The sequence below is a fragment of the Pseudonaja textilis genome, chromosome Z, assembly GCF_049901715.1.
Source record: "Pseudonaja textilis isolate UNSWEBS1 chromosome Z, rPseTex1.2, whole genome shotgun sequence".
Taxonomy (NCBI): Eukaryota; Metazoa; Chordata; class Lepidosauria; order Squamata; family Elapidae; genus Pseudonaja; species Pseudonaja textilis.
Window position 1 is genome coordinate 43287391 of NC_142008.1, and position 5310 is coordinate 43292700.

A 5310-nucleotide genomic window follows, 5' to 3' on the forward strand; every position below is an offset into this window, starting at 1 on the left:
CTAGCAGGGGTTTATGATCAGTAACGATTGAAAAGGTCCTACCGTAGATATATTCATGGAACCTTTTCATCCCGGAGACGATCGCTAGGGCTTCCTTGTCCAGCTGGCTGGAGTTTCTTTCCGGTTTGGACAGGGTTCTTGAAAAGGCGATGGGTGCCTCTTTTCCATCCAGCAAGGTATGACTGAGAATTGCCCCGACTCCAAAAGGTGATGCGTCACATGTAATTGTTAATGGTAAGGTTTCACTATACTGGATGAGGACTGCATCGGAGGTTAAGAGGTTTTTTTGTTTGTTGAAAGGCGTTTTCCTCTCGTTTTCCCCAAATCCAGGAGGCGGTTTAGTCCAAGAGTCTATGCAATGGTTCCGCTACGGCGCCTTTTGGGGTAGGAAAACATTATAAAAGTTAATGAGTCCTAAAAATGCCTGAAGCTCCACCTTGTTTTTTGGTCTGGGGTCTTCCTTGATGGCTTTGAGTTTTTTGTCAGTAGGGTGAATTGTCTAGAAGGTACCCCAAGAACTCGACCCTCTCGGTGCATAGTTGGCATTTCTCTTTTTTAACTTTCAGGCCAGAGTCTTTAAATTTCTGGAGTACTGCCCGTAGGCGTTTTTCTAGTTGTTTTTTATTAGCTGCTGCCACTAATACGTCATCAAAGTACGGCACTACTCCCTTAATTCCTTGCAACAGCCTTTCCATGAGGCTTTGGAAGACCCCGGGCGTTACGCTGATGCCGAATTGGAGGTGGTTGCATTTAAATGCCGGTGCGTTACAATCGTTTGTGCCTCAGCGGTTTCTGCATCAACCAGCAGCTGTTGATAGTCCTGTGCCAGGTCGAGCTTGGCGAAGACCCAGCCTCCCCCCAGTGAGTGCAGGAGGTGCTGGACTACTGGCACGGGGTAGGCACTTTGCTGCAGGGCATGGTTGAGGGTGGCCTTATAGTCCCCACAGATTCTTATGGAGCCATCTGGTTTGATAGAGGTGACTATAGGCGTTTCCCAGCGGGCATGGTCAATCGGCTCCAATACCCCTTGGGCGATAAGCTTATTTAGTTGCTCGTCTATTTTAGGCTTGAGTGCAAATGGCATTCGCCGCAGTTTTAGGCAGATGGGGGCAACATCTGGGCTAAGATTGAAAGAGATTGGGGACCCCTTGTACTTGCCTAAGGTGTTGTCGAAGACCTCTTGGAAGTCCCGTGTAAGTGTCACTTCCCAATCTTCCTCATTCGTGTGGTGGATACCAGCCATTTCTATCCCTAGTGGCTCGAACCATTGTAGCCCGAGCAAGCTGGGGTGGTCTTTGTCCACAATGGTGAGTGGCAGTATGTTGGTGCGGTCTTTGAATGTGATTTTGAAGTGCCCGATGCCGGCTACAGGAATGCGATTCCCTTGGTAGTCTCTGAGGATCAGCTTTTGGTCACTTAGCTCGTGTTGGCATATGCTGGGTATTAGGCGCCTGATGGTGTGCCAGGAGACCATGGAGAGGTAGGAACTGGAGTCCACTTCCATGGTGCAAGGTTGGTCTTCGATGTTCACTACTATGCGTACCTTTCGGGCGTCTATGGTTGAGGAATGGTCGATGACGACTGTTCGATGGGTCTCTTCTCTTCGTGTGGCTCACTGAATCGTTTGATTCAGCTGTCTCGGTTCCAACGGCTGTCAGTCTGGTGCTCCCATTGCCTGGGGGGGGTGCCATCTCGTCTGGGGCTGCCTGCTCGGCGCCATGGACTCTGGTTGCATTTATTTCGGCACACTTTTGCAATGTGCCCCCGCTTCTCGCAGTGCCGACAAATAGCGTCCAGGAATCGGCATTCAGAACGGGGGTGGTCGCCTCCGCACCCGTCACACTGGAAACCTGACTTACGACCCCGCCGGTCTCACCGATCGCGTTCCGACTGGAGTCGGTGGATTTCTTCCTCCTCGTAGACGCTGTCAGAGGGGGATTCAACGTTGCTGTGGTGGGTGGTGGTGTGTTTCTCTGATGTCGGAACTGCCTCGCTGACGGGATGGTGGTCAGTTCCGTTTAATCGGCGCATCCGGGCCGCCGATTTGCGGGTGGCTTCGGCTGCAGTCGCTTCTGCTATGGCGTCGGCGAGGGAGATATTGCCCTTGGCCATCAGCTTGCTTTGTAGTGCGGGGTCCTTTAGGCCGAGGACGAACTGCTCTCGCATGGCCTCATCTAGGTCCGTGAATCCACACAAACCTCCAAGGTCCCTCAAGTCAGCCACGAAATCGCTGATGTTCTCGCCCTCGCATTGGTCTCATCGGTAAAAATCATGCTGGCAAATGAGGGCAGGCACGGCTGGAGCGTAGTGGCTGCGGAGAATGGGTGCGAGGTCATCTCAGTCCATTGCCTTGACGTCCGCCGGTTTTGCCAGAGCCTTGGCCATTTTAAATATGGCGGGTCCACAGTGTGTCAGGAATACGGCCTGTTTCCGATTGCTGTTTGCGTCTTTCAGGTTGCTGCATTCCAAAAACATCTGAAACCGGTCGATGTAGGACTCCCAGTCTTCAGTGGCTGGGTTAAAGGGTGCAGGTGGCGTGGTATTGCTGGCCATCTTGCTGGTCATTTTTGCGCCGTTTGCCACGTGCTAGATGTCTCGTTGTCTCACAATCCCACCTTCGTCGCCAGTGTTAAGTTCGGAAGGTCGGGTTTCAGAGGCGAGAGACTCAGGTTCAGTAAACAACAGCTCTTTATTCATAGGATAGATCAGACTCAGAAAATAGCTGCGGCGGCTCTTTTATAGAGCTCGCCATGGCTTGGCGGCCAATGACATTGCTTTGAGTCTCCCGCACTTGGTTTTAACCAATCGCGGCAGACCCTTAGCGAGCCAATCATAACCGCCCAGGCTGACCAATCAGGTAGCGGTTGAAATGGACCAATGGGAACGCAGGGTTTCAAGCCTGCTAATATGGAACAGTTTATATCTGTAGTAACTAAGAGCCAACACTGACTTAATGGCATATAATCAAACAGTTATGACATCAGTGTTCCTGATGTTAAACAGAGCAAGATGCCAGTCTATTATTATCACAGAAGCTACAGTACTTGTCACTGTATTACTGTTAATTATTTACAGGAAGTACTTAACAGCATGATGTAGACTTTGAGCTCTTTTCCTCTTCAGAGTTTTCTATAATAATTACTTGATTTTTAAATAAATACCACCCCAAATGTGGATAATATACTATCTGCAAACTGCAAAATAAAGCATAAATATACTTCTGAATATCTGAAATATTTATAAATATATTTTGTGATACATAGATTCTCCTTTTCCTAATAATGTTGCCTTTAAAGGTAAAGTATTTTAAAATATAGTAAAAACTACATAGAAGAGGAGGGGTATTGAATCATGAATAATCTTTTACATTTATTTACTGTAAACTTCCTTTGAATATAGTAGATACTTTCAAGTACATGGTCAAAAGGATGAATTAGAAAAGAAAGCAAAGTTAAATAGACTTGTGCATAAGTAACTATTCAGTCCATTATGTTTTGGTATTACCAGCATAGACAGACTTCAGGCTTATGTAAGTTCTACTTTATATAAAAACCTATTTTATTGTTTGTTTATGAATATTTTTGAGCAACCAGTGGAATGGCTTGCCTTCAGAAGTTGTGGGTGCCCCAACACTGGAGGCTTTCAAGAAGAGACTGGACAGCCATTTGTCTGAAATGGAATGGGAGTCTCTTGCTCGAGCAGAGGTGGGACTAAGTCACAGGTGTCAAAAACTTGATCATGTCATGCGATATCACATGACATACCACAATGGTTTTTGCCTTTGTGGAGCCAGGGTGGGTGTAGTCTGCACCAGAGGTGGTATTCAGTAGGTTCTGACAAGTTCTGGAGACCTGGTAGCGGAAATTTGAATAGTTCTGAGAACTGGTAGTAGAAATTTTGAGTAAGTTTGGAATACCACCTCTGACTGGCCCCGCCCCCATCTATTCTCTGCCTCCTGAATCCCAGCTGATCAGCTGGGTCTTCTTTTGTTGCCCTGCACAGGGTAATGGAGCTGAAAATCTGATTAGTGGGGTGGGAATGGAGATTTTCCCCTGCCATGCCCCCAAGCCACACACCCCAAACTACACCAGGCCCACCAGCCATGCCCACAGAACTGGTAGTAAAAAATTTTGAATCCCACCCCTGGACTGAGCTTGACGCATCTGGCACACAGGCCACCAGTTTGACACCCCTGGACTAAATGATCTCCAATGTCTCTCTGTTAATCTGTTATTCTGCATTTATAGAGGTAGTTCTTGAGTTTTCCCAGAGTCTAGTATAAAAAGGCAGAAGCTATTATTTGCCTTCTTCTAGTGTGAAAAATCTTTGCTAATATATTGAGAATTAGTTGATTGGGTTTTATTTTATCTACTCCTGACCAATCCTAACGATTACGATCTTGGTATGATATAAAGTATAGAATCTCCATGAGTGCTAACTAGTATAACATTATGCAAATCTCTGGGGGATTTGTAGTCATCCATGTTTCTCATTTTAAATCAGTTGTATAGACTCCTCTTTGCTACGTTATTTTGTCTCAATTGATAGTAAATGAATAACAATTTCTTCCTTCCCTCTTTCCTTCCTTCTCTTCCTTTGTTTCAGCCTCCCATTTCTTCCCTTTCTTCCTTCCCTTCCCCTTCCTTCCATCCTTCCCTCCCTCCTCCCTTTCCCCTTTTATTTTTGATAATTCTGAGGGAACTAGTCCAAAATACCCACTACCAATTCCATTCTCTTTCAAAATCTGCAAAAAAGATACACTAAATCAGTAAGGTAGACAACTTCTAGTCTGAGCTTGTATTAAGTGATCACAGTGATTGATAACCATAATACAAACTTTTAAAGAATCCCTATGGAACATCATGCAATTCCCAGATTTGACTGGTCATGACCCTAATAGCCTTCCATAAGACCAACATGATTGTGGCATCAGGCCTGAAGACCTAGAAGCAGAGCCTAGAAGCAGAGCCTTAATAGGTCTGTTGAATGTGGAGTTGTAGACCCTAGCTATGGATTTTGTTAATTTCATTTGTACTGGTTTATATGTATTTTATTTTGACTGAATTTTTTTTTGTATGTTTAGATTGTTGTAAATTGTCCAGGGAGGTTATTGATTAAACTTCTATGCTGTCCACCTCATCATGAATCTGGGCGCCTCATAACAAATCAATTACAATAAATTCCCACAGTTGAGATGGGTGGCGATATAAATCAAATCAAAACAATAAATATGCCAATAGCTCTGTAACGTTGCCTCGTGGAACGGATCGTTGTGGAACTGACAAGAGGAGAGACGTCACCATCCTTTAC